The sequence below is a fragment of the Arachis ipaensis genome, chromosome B1 (genome assembly GCF_059453495.1).
Source record: "Arachis ipaensis isolate K30076 ecotype BB chromosome B1, ASM5945349v1, whole genome shotgun sequence".
NCBI lineage: Eukaryota > Viridiplantae > Streptophyta > Magnoliopsida > Fabales > Fabaceae > Arachis > Arachis ipaensis.
This window is the reverse complement of record NC_142436.1, coordinates 44,018,612-44,037,626: the sequence shown is the minus strand read 5'-3', so window position 1 is coordinate 44,037,626 and position 19,015 is coordinate 44,018,612. Positions and strand designations below refer to the sequence as shown.

The 19,015-nt window shown below is 40.3% G+C and overlaps 2 non-coding genes across 2 annotated transcripts; both read right to left on the bottom strand.

Moving 5' to 3' along the window:
* Positions 1-955: 955 nt before the first annotated feature.
* Positions 956-1,062, bottom strand: LOC148576386 (small nucleolar RNA R71). The gene has a single exon (XR_015902943.1). It is a non-coding gene; the product is annotated as a small nucleolar RNA R71 (small nucleolar RNA).
* A 6,863-nt stretch (positions 1,063-7,925) lies between these two features.
* LOC148576385 (small nucleolar RNA R71) lies at positions 7,926-8,029 on the bottom strand. Its single transcript, XR_015904188.1, has one exon. It is a non-coding gene; the product is annotated as a small nucleolar RNA R71 (small nucleolar RNA).
* Between the last annotated feature and the right edge of the window lie 10,986 nt (positions 8,030-19,015).

The following is a 19,015-nucleotide window of genomic DNA, read 5'->3' as shown; positions in this document are numbered from 1 at the left end:
TGAGTTTTTACTTGACGACAAATTCGGTACACTTGCCGAAGGAAATTTGTTGAGAGACAGTTTCCACCCGCATCAAGTTTATGGCGCCGTTGCCGGGGATTGATTGTGCATCAACAATGATTAAATTGGAAGATCACTAGATTGAGCATTTTTATTTTGTGAATTTCATTTTCTGTTTGAGTGATTTACTTTCTGTTTTAGTTAAACTTCTTCCCTTCCCCCTCTACTCTTTTGTTTTTCCTTGTTATTTTCAATTCTGTTTGCTAACCCACTAACTGTTTGATATATTGCATCACCCACAACTAACAGTAATTCTGACAAAAATATTTTCTGCACCTATCTTTTCTTGCTTGCACTTGATGGTTGTATGACAGGGAGAAGAAGCGGGGCTTCAACTTCCTTCGATTCTGAACCTGAGAGGGCCTTCCTTAGATTAAAGAGGGAGGCAAGAGGAAAGAAAGTGGTTAGTGCTGAGGAAGAAGAGGAATTCTTTGAACCAAACATGGAAGACAACATGGAAAACCATCATGAAGAAGAGGATCACAACCATAGGGGAGGAGATAGAGCAAATCATGCTGGGGAGGATAGAAGAGTTTTGGGATCTTACATCAATCCAAACCCAGGCAATTGTGGAAGTAGCATCTAAAAGCCAACAATCCATGCCAACAACTTTGAACTTAAACCACAGCTCATCACCCTTGTTCAGAACAACTGTTCGTTTGGAGGAGGTGTTCAAGAAGACCCCAATCAACATTTAACCACCTTTCTGAGAATATGTGACACAGTGAAGTCTAATGGTGTTCATCCTGACGCCTATAGACTGCTCTTATTTCCATTCTCACTCAAGGACAAGGCAGCTAAGTGGCTGGAATCTTTTCCAAGGGAAAGCTTGACAACTTGGGAAGACGTGGTGAACAAATTCTTAGCAAGATTTTACCCTCCTCAAAGAATCAATAGGCTGAGAGATGAGGTCCAAACTTTCAGGCAACAAGATGGTGAGACTCTATATGAAGCATGGGAGAGGTTTAAAGACCTAACAAGGAGGTGCCCACCAGATATGTTCAACGAATGGGTGCAGCTGCACATTTTCTATGAAGGGCTCTCTTATGAGTCAAAGAAGGCCGTAGACCATTCATCCGGAGGATCTTTGAACAAGAAGAAGACTATTGAGGAAGCCATAGATGTTATTGAAACAGTAGCAGAGAACGACTACTTCTATACTTCCGAAAGAGGGAACACAAGAGGAGTAATGGAGCTAAACAATGTAGATGCTCTGTTGGCCCAAAACAAGCTCATTACCCAGCAGCTGGCTGACCTCACCAAGAAGATGGAGAGGAACCAAGTAGCAGCAATCTCAACTTCATCAACAACCCAAGAAGGAGTGAATGAAGAAGCAGAGGGTAGTCAGGAGCAAGCCAACTACATTGGGAATTCACCAAGGCAAAACTATGATCCATACTCCAAGACTTACAACCCTGGATGGAGAAACCACCCTAACTTTGGGTGGGGAAGTCAGCAAGATCAAAACCAAGACCAGAGACGTTACAACTCCAACAACAATGCAGCTCACCAATAATTCACATAGAGGACATCTCAACACCCCCACAACAACACTTCTCCACACGCCTATCAAAACCAAAACAGCACATCTGCTCCGAATCACCCATCAATTGACGACAAGCTCTCTAAGATTGAAACCTTACTTGAAGGAATATGCCAAGAAATTCAAGAAAATAAGGTGTTCAAAGAGGAGGTGCGAGCTAATATTAAGAACCAGGGAGAGACCATTAGGAAGCTGGAATTCCAAGTGGGATGTTTAGCTGAGAAGATTCCCAAACCTACTGATAGCTTCCCAAGTGACACGGAGAAAAACCCCAAAGGAGAAGCAAAGAAAGTAAGATGGGAAGATTGCAAAATGGTCACTACAAGTGATCAAGAGACTGAAGACAAGCAAGGAAAACTTTTCGAACAACCTGAAGACAACTCAACAAAGGAGGAGGATAGAGATCACCAAGAACCAGAAATCTCACAACAAGAGCTGCTGAAGCTCTATGCACCCTTCCCTCAACTGCACAATGGTGCTGTGGGAAAGAGAATATACTCAAGGTTCCTAGACTTGTTTGCATCTCTGCATGTAAACATACCATTCATCAAGGCAATTCAACAAATTCCTGCTTTCATCAAGTATATGAAGGAACTTCTTCCCAGGAAAAGCTCACTCAAAGGAGGCCAGACTATAGTGATGAACAAGGAATGTAATGCCCTTATTCAACCTGAGTTACCTAGAAAAAGAAGAGACCCAGGGAGTTTTCACATCCCTTGTGCCATAGGTGAAACTATGTTCGATAGAGCACTATGTGATTTGGGGGCCAGCATCAACTTACTGCCATTATCCCTGGTGAAGAGGCTGCAGATCAATGAGATAATGCCCACAGATGTAATCATCCGACTGACTGATAAAACTCAAAAGCAAGCAATAGGAGTGGTGGAAAATGTGCTGCTAAAGGTTGGGAAATACTTTCTCCCAACAGACTTTGTCATCCTGGACATGGAAGAGAGTCACACTCACCCAATCATATTGGGAAGACCATTCCTAGCTACGGCCAGAGCACTATCGATGTAGAGAAAGGGGAGCTAATATTGAGAATTCATGATGAACGACTCAGCTTCAATATTTTCAAACTCTCACAAGAAACAGATCAAGAGGACAAGGGACTAAGCACAGATGATAATGAGACACTGAAAGAGGAGACAAGCACTGAAGCACAGCCAGTTCATTCTGAGATCCCCTTAATTGATAAACAAGGAAAACAGCAATTGTCACATCTCAAGGAAAAGTTTGAGGAACCTAAACCTCTAGAGGCAGGTAAAGACAGCATCACAACTCCTTTAGAAAAAGAGGTCACCGAGGGCAAGGCAACCTCAAAAGAAACAAAGAAGAAGGTACCAAGGAGGTGGAGGAACAAGAAGATCCCTACGGAAGACTTCTCTCCAGGGGATAGAATTGTCTCAGCTTACTTCCCAGATATTCCCCCTAATCTCCCCACTGTACCATCTCAGTTACCTAAGGTCTTCACTATCAACAGAGTTCTTTCCCTGGAACATTTGGAGATCATTGATCCAACCAATGGATATAAATCCACAGCAAGAGGGGAGGACTTTAAGCACTACCAATCACCCTGATGAAGGAAAAACGTCAAGCTAGTGACGCTAAAGAAGCGCTTCATGGGAGGCAACCCATGTTTTATATGTTTTTAGAAAATAGTAAAAAAATCAATGTTTATGAATTTCAACCCAAACTTGACAAACTTGGTGAAGTCCTTATTGTGTAGTATATAGTGAGGAACAAGTTTGGTGTTCAAAGCAAACCAAGATGCATGCTAATCTTGGGAGCTTTGAACAAAACTTTTCATCACAGTGCTCCAAACTAAGTTTGGTGTCACCCCATGGTGCCATCAATATGCCTATAAGGATACACAAGTAGTTAGTTAGTTGAAGTTCAGAAATAAACAAACTCTTTTTCTTCTCTTTATTATTCTAGCCGTAGAGTTTGATTTTTATGATATTAATTTCCTTATTTTAAATCTTTATAGGAAAAAGGAAAAGAGCATTGAAGGGGATTGATTGGACAATTAAATGGGGGGAGATTCCGCCACTTAATGAAGAACACTACACACATGTCTCAAGAGGGAACGCATGGGGAAACGTTGCCATGCAACATTGGAGAAGGAAGACCCTTGAAGACCGAACCAATCACTCTCATTAAGTGATGATCCTTGTCCTTCCTTCATACACAACCCCAACCGTCCATCAAGCAACAATCCTTGCAATCCACACCTTCCATCCACTCGTGATATCCCTATATAAATGAACCTTAGTGCATGCTCATTCTTCACACTCAAATTCCCACTCTCCACACTTCATACTTTTAGCTTGCTCAACCCCCCTCATCACACTCTGTCCTAGCCAACCTATTCCTCATCTATCCGTATCCTCCAACCCCCTCAAAACAGCAACTCAATTCATGGCATCATCAAGATCAAAGAGGCAAAAGAGGAAGGAACCCATGGAGAGTGTTCCTTTCGATGAGAAGAGATTCAAAACTGCCTTTCATGAATGTGAATTCGAACGGATAAGGGCCAGAAAGATATTTCCAGAGTTAATCTTCCAAATCAATGCAAATGAGTCACCACAAATTTTGGAGAAAATCGAACAGAGGGGGTGGCAATTGCTCACAAGTCCAGAGGGGAAGATTAATGGAAATCTCATCAAAGAATTTTATGCAAATGTAGTAAGAGAAGATAAAACCAAGGCCCCAACCTTCAAAAGTTACGTGAGAGGAAAGGAGGTGGACTTAAGCCCAAATGCCATAACGAGAGCTCTTCACCTGAAATCACCTCATTTTGATGAGGATAGTTATCAGGCAAGGATAAGTAGAAGCCCTGATAATGATAAGCTCTCAGAGATAGTGTCAGACATCTGTGTTATAGCAGCTGACTGGGAGAGATACACAGATGGGAGACCTAAGTTCATCAAGAGGGGAGACCTGAGCCCTGAAGCCAAGGGGTGGTTCGAACTCGTAAGGAGGTCCATTCTACCAGCTGCAAATAATTTAGAGGTAAACATCAATCAAGCTACTATGGTGCATTGCTTAATACAAGGTGGGGAAATCAATGTGAATGAGCTCATTGCCGAGGGGATTCAAGATTCGGCTGAGAAGGTTGATTCAGGTGCCTGATGCCAAGGCATCATAGGCTAGTTTCACTAGCATTTTTCTGTTAGTTTTAGTTGTTTTATGCATTTTCTTGAGCTTAAAGTAACCAAAAATGGTTAAATGAAGAACAAAGTAAGGAACCATCCAAACAATATGATTTTGATGCAAATTCCATGAGTTTTAGTTATATTACTTAAATGCTATGAATGGAAGATTTCTCATGAAATTTTGCAAGACTTTGATGCAATTGTTTGGATGATTTCAGGGAAGAAGAGGCTAAGCAAGGAAGCAACAAAATCAATAAAGGAAGCTTGAATATCACATGTGGAGTTTAAGTTCCAGTTTAAGCCTAAACTGGAGCTTAAACGCCAAAATCATGAAGGATAAGAAATGCTGGGATTGAAGTTTAACCTCCAGTTTGACCTCAAACTGGAGGTTAAACGCCAGAATGAGTATGCCACCCAGGGAGGAGTTCCACGTTTAACCTCCAGTTTGACCTCAAACTGGAGGTTAAACGCCAGAACCAGGAAGAGTACCAGGGAGCCATTCCACGTTTAAGCTCCAGTTTGACTCAAACTGGAGCTTAAACGTGTTCGACAGCTTTTCTACTCCAGGGTTGCTCTCTCCATTTCCACGTTTAACCTCCAGTTTGACCTCAAACTGGAGGTTAAACGTGTTCGACACCTCCAGGGCCACCATTCTAAGCTTCCACGTTTAACCTCCAGTTTGACCTCAAACTGGAGGTTAAACGTGTTCGACCTCCAGTATGCCTCCACCCTTTTCCACGTTTAACCTCCAGTTTAACCTCAAACTGGAGGTTAAACGTGTTCGACCTCCAGGGCTGCCTTTCCTATCTCCACGTTTAAGCTTCAGTTTAACCTTAAACTGAAGCTTAAACGTGTTCGACTACATGACTCTCCAGGGCTACCTTCTTCCATTTCCACGTTTAAGCTTCAGTTTAACCTTAACTGAAGCTTAAACGTGCTTCTACAAAAGGCCTCACTGGAAGTGTCTGGCGTTTAAGCTGCAGTTTAAGCTTAAACTACAACTTAAACGCCACTCTTGGAAAAGGTTTCTGGGCCAAAAATATTGTGATTTAAGTTAGTCTTTGAGCACAAATATTAACTTAAACTTACTTTGGTATGAAACCCAATTGAATATCATGGTTTATGGGATTGGGCCTGAAGGATTGATGAGTTTGAAATCTCAATTTATTGAGTCATGTGTCATTATTTGATTATCACTAAATTGGCTCAATAAATGTTACAGGATTTGGATCAACAACCTCATCAAGGTTATGGATCATAAACCCAAGGCAAAAGGAAAGCAAGGAGAGGCCTCAAAGCCCAAGAAGCACAACTGAAGCTCAATATAGAAAGTGTATAAATAGGATAGAAGTTAAGTTAGAGAGGACTTTTTACCTTCACTTTTAGCTAGTTTTCCTTTTCTTTGTAATTGAATTCAGAGCTATGATTCACTAAACCCCCTTTCATTGGGTTAGGGAGCTCTATTGTAATTCAATGAATCAATAATAGTTTATCTTCTTCTTTAATCTTTTCTCTTGAATTTTGTTAGAAAGCTTCTCGATCTAATTCCATTGAGTAGTTGTCTTGGGAAAGAAACTACTCATACTTGGAATCCTTCGGAGCCTTGGGAAAGGAATGGAGGATTCATGCTAGAGAAGCTTTCTCACAGTGGATTGGATTGGGGTTTGGATGGATATTGTGACATGTAATCCTACCAAATTGTGGTTCATGAAATTGTGTGGTATAATCAGTGATCAAGCATCATCTCTTCTTATGAACATTTAAACCAAGGGATTGGGAATTTGTTTGTTTTTAGAGAGCATTGGTGAGCCAAGGAATTGGGATCCAATCATATAAGATTGCCAAGCAAAATTCAATGAATGCATTGGTTGAGGAAGAGATATACATGTTTTGATTCGGAGATTTCAATATCTCCTAAACCCAATGAATTCCCCATTTCTGATTTCCCCTTTCTCTTTACATTCTGCAACTCAATTCATGCAATCACCCCCATTCCCTTTTAATTTCAGCAATTTAGTTTCTGCTCTTTAATTCATGCAATTTAAGATTCTGCCATTTAATTTTCTTGTCATTTACTTTTCCCGCCAATTTTACATTCCGCAATTCTCATCTCAAATCTTGATTCCGCTCAACTAGAACACACTTCTAATCCGAATTGCTCACTCAACCAATCCTTGTGGGATTCGACCTCACTCTATTGTGAGTTTTTACTTGACGATAACCGGTGCACTTGCCGGAAGGAATTTTGCCGATCGTGCAATTTCCTAAATCGTAGCATAACTAGTTTATGCGCATCAAGTTTATGGCGCCGTTGCCGGGGATTGGTTTTCGATTGACAATTCTCAAATTGGAAGCTAACTAGATTGAGCAATTTTCTCTTGCTTTGTTAATTCTGTTCAAGATACTTGTTGAATTTTAATTTCTGCACTTGGTTACATGCTTTCCTTCTTTATGCCTTTAAATTCATGCAACTAACTCACTGACTCACTAACTGTTTGAATTAATTCCTCAATTGAGCTAACCATACTCTTCCATTAACCAAGAGTATTTCACTTGTTGTGTTTGAGCTGTGTTCTTGTATGACAGGTAGGAGAGGAGAGACATCAACTCCTCCATATACCGAACCAGAGAGGACCCTTCATAGACTTAGAAGGGAAGCAAGAGGGAAGAGAGTAGTGGGAGAAGAGGAATCTGAAGGAGAATCTGAGGACAATTTTGAGGAAGCTTTAGATCTCAACATGGATAGAGAAGCTCACAACCATGAGAGAGCTGATGGAAACGATGCCATCCCTGAGAGGAGGGTTCTTAGTTCATACATAAACCCAACCTCTGGGAATTGTGGTAGTAGCATCCAGAAACCACCCATTCAGGCCAACAATTTTGAGCTCAAGCCACAGCTAATATCACTTGTGGAAAATCATTGTTCCTTTGGAGGAAGTGCTAATGAAGACCCAAACCAACATCTCACAAAATTCCTGAGAATTTGTGACACTGTGAAGTCCAATGGAGTCCAGGAAGATGCCTATAAACTGCTTTTGTTCCCATTTTCACTTAGGGACAAAGCAGCTAAGTGGCTGGAATCATTCCCAAGGGGGAGTCTAACAACATGGGATGAGGTGGAAAGCAAGTTTCTGGCACGTTTCTACCCTCCACAAAAGGTCAATAGGCTTCGATCTGAGGTTCAGACTTTTAGACAACAAGATGGTGAAACTCTCTACGAGGCATGGGAGAGATTCAAGGACTTGACAAGGAAATGCCCACCAAACATGTTCCATGATTGGGTGCAACTGCACATCTTCTATGATGGGCTCTCTTATGAATCAAGGAAGGCTGTAGACCATTCATCAGGAGGTTCATTGAACAGGAAAAAGACTGTGGAAGAAGCCATTGAAGTGATCGAGACAGTGGCTGAGAATGAGTACTACTATGCATCCGAAAGGCACAACACTAAGGGAGTCATGGAGCTGAACCATGTTGATACAATTCTAGCCCAAAACAAGGTGTTTGCCAAGCAACTAGCAGAGCTTACCAGGCAAATAGAAACAAAGCAAGTGGCTGCAATACACACACAAAATCAAGAGGAAGTAGGCATTGAAGGAGGTGATTGGGATGAGGCTAACTATGTGGGAAACCAACAAAGGCAATCATATGATCCACATTCCAACACTTACAACCCAGGCTGGAGAAACCACCCAAACTTTGGGTGGGGAAACCAACAAACCCAACCACAAAACCACAAACCTTACAACCACAACCAACATAACAATTCCACATACCAAAACTCCAACCAAAGATCATACCAAGCCACACAAAACACTTACCCCCAACCATCATATCATGGCCAAAATAATCAACATACCCAACCTAATCCGAACCAACAATTTCAAGATCAATTAAACCGGATAGAAGAAATGCTTGCAACCATGAGCCAAGACATAATTGAATTGAAAGCTTTTAAGGAAGAAGTAAATTCTAACTTGCAAAACCAAGGAGCTGCCATCCAGAAGCTAGAAAATCAAATTTTGTATTTGACTAAGCAAGCCCCTGGGACAAGCGGTTCTCATGCTGCCAAGGCTATTGCAAGGGAGGAATGTAAGGCCATAACCCTCAGAAGTGGAAAGAATCTAAAGGAGATTTCAAGGGAAACCACAGAGGATGAAGCAAAGGAAAATGTGAAAGACAAAGAACAAGGACAATCTGTTACACCGTTTGCAACAAAAGAAAAAGAAAAAGAGGTCTTGAAGCCTTACACACCTAAAGCACCTTATCCTCAACGTTTGATGAAAAGTGAAAAGGATGGCCAATTCTCCAGGTTCTTGGAGATTTTCAAGAAGCTTCAAATCAACATTCCCTTTGCTGAGGCAATAGAGCAAATGCCACTCTATGCAAAATTCTTAAAAGAATTAATGACCAAGAAGAGAAGCTGGAGAAATGAGGAAACTGTGTTGTTAACTGAAGAATGCAGTGCCATCATTCAGCACAAATTGCCTCAGAAATTGAAGGACCCAGGCAGTTTCCAAATCCCCTGCATTATAGGAGAAGTCATGGTGGAGAAGGCCTTGTGTGATTTAGGGGCCAGCATCAATTTGATGTCGCTAACAATGATGAGAAGAATGAAGATTGAGGAAGCCAAACCAACAAGAATGGCCCTCCAATTGGCAGATCGAACTTTTAAATTCCCTCATGGGATAGTTGAGGATTTGTTGGTGAAAGTGGGAGAATTTATATTTCCTGCTGATTTTGTGGTGTTAGATATGGAGGAAGAAGCCAAAGCTTCAATAATTCTGGGAAGACCCTTCCTAGCTACTGCTGGAGCCATCATAGATGTACAAAAGGGTGAACTCACTCTTAGACTACATGATGAGAAATTGGTGTTTAATGTATTCAAGGCAATGAGCTATCCATCAGAATCACTAAGGGAATGCATGAGGGTTGATGTAGTGGACATTGCAGTACAAGAAACTTTTGAGGAAACAATAAAGGAAGTGGCAGAGGAGGAGTTCACCAAGGATATTGAAGTTAGTAATATCAAGGGTGCTGACACAACCATGCTAAGCAGGCCAGAGAAAGTGAAAGAAGAAAAGGAAGCACCAAAACCTGAGCTCAAAGCATTGCCCCCTAATCTCAAGTATGCATACTTGGGTAGTGATGAGAGTTACCCTGTTATCATTAGCTCGGCCTTGAGCCAAGAACAGGAAGAAGAATTGATCAAGGTGCTGCAAACTCATCAAGATGCCATTGGATGGACCCTAGCTGATTTGAAGGGGATAAGTTCATCCATATGCATGCATAAAATCTTGTTAGAAGAGGATGCTAGACCCTCCATTCAAGCTCAGAGAAGATTGAATCCCGTCATGAAAGAAGTGGTACAAAAGGAAGTCAGGAAGTTATGGCAGGCAGGGGTAATATACCCCATTTCTGATAGCCCATGGGTTAGTCCCATCCATGTAGTTCCCAAGAAAGGTGGCATAACTGTGGTACCAAATGAGAAGAACGAACTCATACCCACAAGAACCGTCACTGGGTGGAGGATGTGCATAGACTACAGAAAGCTCAATGAAGCCACCAGAAAGGATCATTTCCCACTCCCATTCATGGATCAGATGCTTGAAAGGCTTGCCGGACATGCTTACTATTGCTTCTTGGATGGATATTCAGGATACAACCAAATAGTAGTTGATCCGAGTGATCAAGAGAAAACATCATTTGTTTGTCCATATGGAGTTTTTGCTTATAGACGCATGCCCTTTGGATTGTGCAATGCACCTGCCACTTTCTAAAGATGCATGCTGTCCATCTTTTCAGACATGATTGAAAAATTTATTGAGGTCTTCATGGACGATTTTTCTGTGTTTGGGGATTCTTTTCCCAGCTGCCTACACCACCTTGCCTTGGTGCTTAAGAGGTGCCAAGAGACTAACCTAGTATTAAACTGGGAAAAGTGTCATTTCATGGTCACAGAAGGAATAGTCCTTGGCCACAAAATCTCTAATAGAGGCATGGAGGTGGACAGAGCTAAGGTGGAAATCATTGAAAAACTACCTCCACCAAGTAATGTCAAGGCAGTTAGGAGCTTTTTGGGACACGCTGGTTTTTACAGAAGGTTTATTAGAGACTTTTCTAAAATAGCCAAACCTTTGAGTAACTTGCTTGTCTCTGATACACCCTTTGTATTTGATAAAAATTGCATGCTAGCCTATGAACTTTTGAAGCAAAAACTTTCCTCTGCACCTATCATTGCCCCACCTGATTGGAACTTACCTTTTGAACTGATGTGTGATGCATCAGACCTTGCTATTGGGGCAGTGTTAGGACAAAGGAAAGACAATTTGGTACATGTGATTTATTATGCCAGTAAAGTCTTGAATGCTAACCAAAGGAATTACACAACCACTGAAAAAGAACTCTTGGCAATAGTCTTTGCATTTGAAAAATTTAGATCTTATCTCATTGGATCTAAAGTCATTGTCTTCACTGATCATTCAGCTTTAAAATATTTACTTGCTAAACAAGAATCTAAACCGAGACTTATTAGATGGGTTCTTTTGTTGCAGGAATTTGACATTGAAATCAAAGACAAGAAGGGTGTAGAGAACAAGGTGGCAGATCATTTATCAAGGATACCATGTGAAGAAGGAAGCACACAAAGCACACATGTAAATGAGTGCTTTCCTGATGAACAACTCATGATAATTCACAAAGCACCCTGGTTTGCAGACATAGCAAACTTCAAGGCCACTGGGAGTGTACCTTTGGAATTTAACAAACATCAAAGGAAGAAATTGGTAAATGATGCCAAATACTTCATCTGGGACGAACCATACTTGTTCAAAAAATGTTCCGATGGCATACTCAGAAGATGCATATCCGAGGAAGAAGGAAGGGAAGTTTTATGGGACTGCCATGGCTCCACTTATGGAGGGCACTTTGCAGGAGAAAGAACAGCAGCTAAGGTGTTGCAGTGTGGTTTTTATTGGCCTACTATCTTCAAAGATGCAAAAGAATTAGTGAAGCACTGCCATGAATGCCAGAAAGCTGGGAACCTGCCAAGAAGAAATGAAATGCCACAACAATTCATTCTGGAACTTGAATTGTTTGATGTATGGGGGATAGATTTCATGGGACCCTTTCCCTCCTCATACTCAAATAATTACATTCTTGTGGCAGTAGACTATGTCTCTAAATGGGTTGAAGCAATAGCAACTCCAACCAATGATAATAAGGTAGTCATGAACTTCCTCAGAAAACACATTTTTTGCCGTTTTGGGGTTCCAAGAGCAATCATCAGTGATGGAGGAAGCCACTTTTGCAACAAACCATTAGAGACATTGCTCCTAAAATATGGAGTCAAACACAGGGTAGCCACACCATACCATCCACAGACAAGTGGGCAAGCCAAAATATCTAACAGAGAACTCAAAAGAATCCTGGAAAAAACTGTGGGAACTTCAAGAAAGGACTGGTCGATTAAGCTAGATGATGCTCTTTGGGCATATAGGACAGCTTTCAAAACACCAATTGGAATGTCTCCTTACCAACTAGTATATGGAAAAGCTTGCCATCTGCCACTGGAGTTGGAGCACAAGGCATACTGGGCCTTGAAACTTCTGAACTTGGACAACAAAGCCGCTGGAGAAAGAAGGATGTTGCAAATTCAAGAGTTGGAAGAATTCAGAGCGGAAGCTTATGAGAATGCCAAAATTTACAAAGAAAGAGCAAAGAAGAAGCATGACAGCAACATAGCCCCAAGGAAATTTGAAGAAGGGCAAAAAGTATTGCTCTACAATTCTAGGCTGAAGCTATTTCCAGGGAAGCTAAAATCAAGGTGGTCTGGACCATTCCTTGTCACCAAGGTCTCCAATTATGGACAAGTAGAAATCATGGAAGAAAAGTCACAACGAACCTTCATTGTTAACGGTCAAAGACTCAAACATTACTTGGGAGATGTGGAGGAGAAGGACAAAGTTAAATATCACCTCAACTGAGGAAGCTGACCGTCAAGCTAATGACGTTAAAGAAGCGCTTGTTGGGAGGCAACCCAACCTGAGGTAATACCTTGTTGCTGTTTCTTTTATTTGTTTCAATAAAAAGGGTAAAGTAGTTTCTGTGCATTGCAAAGAATTAAGTTTGGTGTTTCACACCAAACAATGAATTCATGGATCAATAAGTCAAAGGGGAATGTGTGACTCTAAGTTTGGTGTTCCACCATAAAGATCAACTGAACACAACAACCTTTGAATTATATGAAAGGAACAACTATTCTAAGCAGTCACAGAAATGCTTAAAACCCTTAGTAGCAACATCATTCCAAGATAACTCAAGGATTCAAAGAACAGAGAGAAGTAAGTGGGAGACTAAGTTTGGTGTTCACACACCAATCTAAGAATCCGATACTTACCCACACATAGTTGAGCTAACCACTCAAGTGCTTGAGAAGCAAGCAACTTCATTACTCTTTGCAGGAAAGGAAACAAGAACCTTAAAGCATGAAGCAACATTTAGGAAGAAGAAGGAGAAATCAAATTGTTTCCTGACAACAAAGAGAAAACAAGGAATTTCACAAGGTGGTATTGTTCCTTGATAATTCTTTAAAAAGGGCAAACAAAAGCATGCGTGTTCTGGTTTAAACTGTAAATGTTGAATCTTTCTGGAATGTGTAGTTTTTTTTAGTATGTCTGTTTGTTAATTGCTTTGAATAAAGTGAATGCCTAGATGTTTGGATATAACTTCACCTTCTTAAACAAGTGCGTGCCATGCTTGTTCTGTTTCCAAAAATAAAAGAAAAAGTTTGAACAAAAGTAACTTGGCTAAATTAGTAACAAATCAAGTAGAATTAAGTGGTGGTATGCATGCTTGATTGTTTAGTCAGATCACTAAAATTAGAGTGTAGAATTATCATTTTTTATGTAGAAAGTGAAAATTGTCTATGGATCTTGATGAATAAATGTCTTTGGCCATGAAAAAAAAAAAAAAAAAAGAAAGAAAAAGAAAAAGAAAAAGCCACGGAAAAAGGCAACCAAAAAGCAAAAAAAATTGAGAAAATAAGCTAGGTACCAATGGTTTGAACTTCTGAGACAAATGCCTGTGGTGTTTATGTATTAAGGATATGCTTGGATGAATAGGTTATGAGGAGTGTTTCAACACTTGGTAACTTGGGTTAACTAACCCGGGATTATCAACCAAAAGTCCATTATCAAGAGCAACCTAAATACAAAACATTTAGTCACACAAAGAGGTGCTGGGCACCAATGTCTCAAGAAGAAATGTGAACTAAAATGCCTAAAGTGGATATGTGTAGTGCACTAATAAGAAAAAGAAAATGCCAAAGGCTTGTGCAACACATGACACTAAGCAAACAAGGAGCAAAAGAAGCTCTAAGAAAAAGAAAAGAAAAACAAAGAAAAGAAAAGTGCCAAAGACATAAGAATAACAAGAGGCCATAGCAATGTTTGATGGATGCAATGAAAAAGTGATAATCCTACCTGATAAGTATGAAAAAGTGATGCTGCAACTTTCTGCATAAAACCCTTCTGATGAACTTCAAATGCTTGCTAATATAGCCAATGTAATTGCTTTCTGTTTCATACTTTCTTCTCAAATAACTCAGGACTTGCTTAGGGACAAGCAAGTATTAAGTTTGGTGTTGTGATGCCAAGGCATCATAGGCTAGTTTCACTAGCATTTTTCTGTTAGTTTTAGTTGTTTTATGCATTTTCTTGAGCTTAAAGTAACCAAAAATGGTTAAATGAAGAACAAAGTAAGGAACCATCCAAACAATATGATTTTGATGCAAATTCCATGAGTTTTAGTTATATTACTTAAATGCTATGAATGGAAGATTTCTCATGAAATTTTGCAAGACTTTGATGCAATTGTTTGGATGATTTCAGGGAAGAAGAGGCTAAGCAAGGAAGCAACAAAATCAATAAAGGAAGCTTGAATATCACATGTGGAGTTTAAGTTCCAGTTTAAGCCTAAACTGGAGCTTAAACGCCAAAATCATGAAGGATAAGAAATGCTGGGATTGAAGTTTAACCTCCAGTTTGACCTCAAACTGGAGGTTAAACGCCAGAATGAGTATGCCACCCAGGGAGGAGTTCCACGTTTAACCTCCAGTTTGACCTCAAACTGGAGGTTAAACGCCAGAACCAGGAAGAGTACCAGGGAGCCATTCCACGTTTAAGCTCCAGTTTGACTCAAACTGGAGCTTAAACGTGTTCGACAGCTTTTCTACTCCAGGGTTGCTCTCTCCATTTCCACGTTTAACCTCCAGTTTGACCTCAAACTGGAGGTTAAACGTGTTCGACACCTCCAGGGCCACCATTCTAAGCTTCCACGTTTAACCTCCAGTTTGACCTCAAACTGGAGGTTAAACGTGTTCGACCTCCAGTATGCCTCCACCCTTTTCCACGTTTAACCTCCAGTTTAACCTCAAACTGGAGGTTAAACGTGTTCGACCTCCAGGGCTGCCTTTCCTATCTCCACGTTTAAGCTTCAGTTTAACCTTAAACTGAAGCTTAAACGTGTTCGACTACATGACTCTCCAGGGCTACCTTCTTCCATTTCCACGTTTAAGCTTCAGTTTAACCTTAACTGAAGCTTAAACGTGCTTCTACAAAAGGCCTCACTGGAAGTGTCTGGCGTTTAAGCTGCAGTTTAAGCTTAAACTACAACTTAAACGCCACTCTTGGAAAAGGTTTCTGGGCCAAAAATATTGTGATTTAAGTTAGTCTTTGAGCACAAATATTAACTTAAACTTACTTTGGTATGAAACCCAATTGAATATCATGGTTTATGGGATTGGGCCTGAAGGATTGATGAGTTTGAAATCTCAATTTATTGAGTCATGTGTCATTATTTGATTATCACTAAATTGGCTCAATAAATGTTACAGGATTTGGATCAACAACCTCATCAAGGTTATGGATCATAAACCCAAGGCAAAAGGAAAGCAAGGAGAGGCCTCAAAGCCCAAGAAGCACAACTGAAGCTCAATATAGAAAGTGTATAAATAGGATAGAAGTTAAGTTAGAGAGGACTTTTTACCTTCACTTTTAGCTAGTTTTCCTTTTCTTTGTAATTGAATTCAGAGCTATGATTCACTAAACCCCCTTTCATTGGGTTAGGGAGCTCTATTGTAATTCAATGAATCAATAATAGTTTATCTTCTTCTTTAATCTTTTCTCTTGAATTTTGTTAGAAAGCTTCTCGATCTAATTCCATTGAGTAGTTGTCTTGGGAAAGAAACTACTCATACTTGGAATCCTTCGGAGCCTTGGGAAAGGAATGGAGGATTCATGCTAGAGAAGCTTTCTCACAGTGGATTGGATTGGGGTTTGGATGGATATTGTGACATGTAATCCTACCAAATTGTGGTTCATGAAATTGTGTGGTATAATCAGTGATCAAGCATCATCTCTTCTTATGAACATTTAAACCAAGGGATTGGGAATTTGTTTGTTTTTAGAGAGCATTGGTGAGCCAAGGAATTGGGATCCAATCATATAAGATTGCCAAGCAAAATTCAATGAATGCATTGGTTGAGGAAGAGATATACATGTTTTGATTCGGAGATTTCAATATCTCCTAAACCCAATGAATTCCCCATTTCTGATTTCCCCTTTCTCTTTACATTCTGCAACTCAATTCATGCAATCACCCCCATTCCCTTTTAATTTCAGCAATTTAGTTTCTGCTCTTTAATTCATGCAATTTAAGATTCTGCCATTTAATTTTCTTGTCATTTACTTTTCCCGCCAATTTTACATTCCGCAATTCTCATCTCAAATCTTGATTCCGCTCAACTAGAACACACTTCTAATCCGAATTGCTCACTCAACCAATCCTTGTGGGATTCGACCTCACTCTATTGTGAGTTTTTACTTGACGATAACCGGTGCACTTGCCGGAAGGAATTTTGCCGATCGTGCAATTTCCTAAATCGTAGCATAACTAGTTTATGCGCATCAGTGCCAGGCTTTGGTACCGCAGCACCATTCTCCGCTTATGCAACAAGGCCAAGGTAGTATTTGAGGATAGCAATCCAGACTGGGTGAACCCAGGGAGGCCAGTTACACTCGAGCGATTGGTTTATACTACACCTGCTCAGCAACAGAGAAGGCCACAAATGGGGAAACCAAAAGCAAAAGAAAGAGTTCACCAAGAGGGACCTCATCAGGAAGAATATCAACAAGGAGAGTATTATGATCCATCCAACTTGAACATGAGTCACCTTCTAAAAGCCATTGAGGATCTAGGGATGAGACATATGGAAGGACAAGAGCAAATACTGAACCTTCAATCCAACTGGCTGAGCCAACAGGAAGCATGGCAAAAACAACAAATGGAGCAGCAGCAGGAACACTACTCCCAGCTCACTCAAGCCATCAACCAAGTGAATGAGAGGCAAGAGCTTCAAGAGAAGCACTTACAAGAACTCAACCAGCGGTAAATAGCCCAAATGAAAACTTTTAATGAGTTCAGTGTACTCAATGAAGGAAGGCAACTACATAGGGAGGAGTTCTATGTAAACACTCAAGCCAAGTTGAATTACATGTCTAATCATTTGCATCATCTCCACTATGCCATTCCCACATATGATGAGGTCCAAAAAGAATTGGTAGAGCAAGAATAAGGGAAGGTAAAATAGCAGAAAGAAGCACTAAAGAAGAAGATGGAAGATACTGGCTTCTGGAAGAAGCTGCTTGGAAAAGACAAGGGAAGTAGAAGTACAAGCACTCAAGAGAGACACAATGAGGACAAGCAAGGATGGGAGCATGGGCATCCACATGAATGACAGGTGGTGGAGTTCTTTTTGGTCCATCGTTTTCTATGCTTTAAATAAGGAAGATCTTGTATGAAATAGAACATGCTTCCATTTTAGTTTAAATCTTTTTAAATTCTGTCTTTTAAGTTTTCTTTCTGAAAAGATCTCTGTGTGCTAGTCTTTATATCACTGCATCCTCCTTAACTTACTTGTATGCTTGTCCCTTTAAATCAAATGAAGAGAGAATGTTTGTGTTTCAAAAGACCAGAGTAGAGTTCATACTATGGAGTACATTCATGAGTTTGTGGTATGATCATAAGTTAGCAAAGTTAGTTCAACCATAAGGTGGGATGACAACTATCTGGCCTGAATACTTTGCTTTGAATATACTCATGAGACTAAGTATATGACAAGATCCTAATAAGATAAAGAGAAAAGAATAATGAAAGTGGAAAAACAAAAGAAAAAGAGTAAGCAATAAGGCTAGGCACCAATGGTTTTGATCTTAAGATATGTGTCTATGGTGTTCCTGTGTGAGGGATCTACTTGGATGAATAAGCTCTTAGGGGTGCTTTATCACTTGGTAACTTGGGTTAACAAACCCGGAATTATCAGCTGAAAGTCCATTATCAAGAGTAACCCTCACTACAGAGCACTTAGTAACCCAAAGAGGTGCTGGACACCAATGTCTCAAGAAGGAAAATAAATGAACTATATGCCTGTGGTGTGTATGTATGGGGGAGAGACTTGAGGGAGTAAGTCCTTAGGGGTGCTTCAACACCTAGCACCTTGAACCAACTGGTTCGGGAGTGTTGGCTGAAAGCTTATCTTAAAAGTTGCCCCCTTACAGAGCACTTAGCCTAAGAACACCAATAAGCTCTGAAATGACAATAAAGGGATCAATGAATAAAAGTCTCATGGGATGTAAGCAAAGTGAGTGTTTTAGGACATGATAAAGGTCTGAAAGCCAGTAAAGGAATGAACCTAAGTTGCTATGCATGAAACCACCATAAAATCAGTGATATGACTTCCACAAGAATTACTCATTGCTCTTGGCATTCCATTCATCATTCTCTTGTTCCAGTACTTGCTTAGGGACAAGCAAGCTTTAAGTTTGGTGTTGTGATGCCAGGGCATCTTGGCCAGTTTCACTGACCTTTTCTTTACTGTTTTTAGGTTATTTTCATGCATTCTCTTAGGAAATAAGCTAGTTTTGGGTAGATATTCACTTACAGCTTGATTCAAGCATACATTGTGTATTTTACATTATTTCATGAGGATTTTGCATGAGTTTAGTGACAAATTGTATGCTGCATTACCCATGACTTGTACTAGAACTTTGATGCACTCTATTGCTTGATTTCAGGACCAAAGGAAGCAAGGAAACGGAGGTAACTTGCAAAGTTAATGAGAAAAGTGATTACCAATAACGCTCTCGAAGCCATCATTGACCACGTTAAGAGTCACGTTAACTAAGTTAACGTGAAC